This window comes from Sinocyclocheilus rhinocerous, unplaced genomic scaffold, assembly GCF_001515625.1.
Source record: "Sinocyclocheilus rhinocerous isolate Xijiao unplaced genomic scaffold, SAMN03320098_v1.1 scaffold142, whole genome shotgun sequence".
Lineage (NCBI taxonomy): Eukaryota > Metazoa > Chordata > Actinopteri > Cypriniformes > Cyprinidae > Sinocyclocheilus > Sinocyclocheilus rhinocerous.
The window spans coordinates 378848-379857 of NW_015644380.1; the positions used below are offsets into that span (position 1 = coordinate 378848).

At 43.8% G+C, this 1010-nt stretch overlaps 1 protein-coding gene across 1 annotated transcript in view; it reads right to left on the reverse strand.

Annotated features, from left to right (window-relative positions):
* LOC107758280 (lisH domain and HEAT repeat-containing protein KIAA1468 homolog) overlaps positions 1-1010 on the reverse strand; it is a 68301-nt gene that overhangs the window by 9803 nt on the left and 57488 nt on the right. The window lies entirely within an intron of this gene.

Below are 1010 nucleotides of genomic sequence, written 5' to 3' on the forward strand. Positions count from 1 at the left end.
AATAGGGCTGTCGCGATAACCGCAATATCGCAATACCGCGCTATTGACGAGCAAACCGCAGAGGAATGCAAGAACCGCAGCAACCGCGATTTTTCCGTGTTTTATTTTTTCGTAAGGTTATGCCCTTCTCGTTTTACACTTCATGCATGTGGACTGAATATTAAACAAGTTAGTAATGATAACATAATGTGTACCATGCTGATTTGTACAGAGGCTCCGTAGATTTGCACTTAACAAGCCTACACAGACATTGAATGAGAGCGAGATCGACTGAGCGCGTACGATTACTTGCGTCTGTCCTCCAGGCCTAGTCATATATATTTGTGAAAATAGGTTGTCATGTCCAAGGAAAGCGAAATCTCTTTCTTAGCATCGACGCATAGCTGGTCAGCTGAGCCTTCTAAAGTGGCGCTCAAAGTTAAAATGATTTCAACAGTGTGTTTCATTACGTCTCTTTGAATGAATGAATAAGCGTTTTTGAACGTGTAGTTGAATGACAACCACCCCCTTGTGGCGCAACACTGTAACTGCACTGACTGACAGCCCGTCTAGAAAGCACGCAGGGGGAAATATCCGTCCAGTCAGTCAGATTACAACTAGGCTAACTGTTATGCATATAGGCTAACGATAGCCTAACGATCTTATCGATCTTATTATGTTCTGTTATGTGGACCGTTATTTTGTCATCCTCTTCTGTTTACTTCACTTCCTGTTTCAACACTATTTGGTTATGTATATGGCGATAATACCGCATACCGCGCTATTGAGCCACTCAAAATTACCGCAAGGGAAATTCCCTCACCGCGACAGCCCTACGGATAACCTCAGCTTTCGGTTCCAAAATCGGAGGTTACTTTCAGGGTATGAAAGTAACCATAGTAACTTGCTCTCTGAAGATAACCTGCAGGTTATGTTCCAGGGTTTGTTCACTTCAGAGCCATCAGCACACGCGTGACCTACTGACGAGCCTTCAGTGGGCGTGACAGATAGCGCACAACATTATATATTAC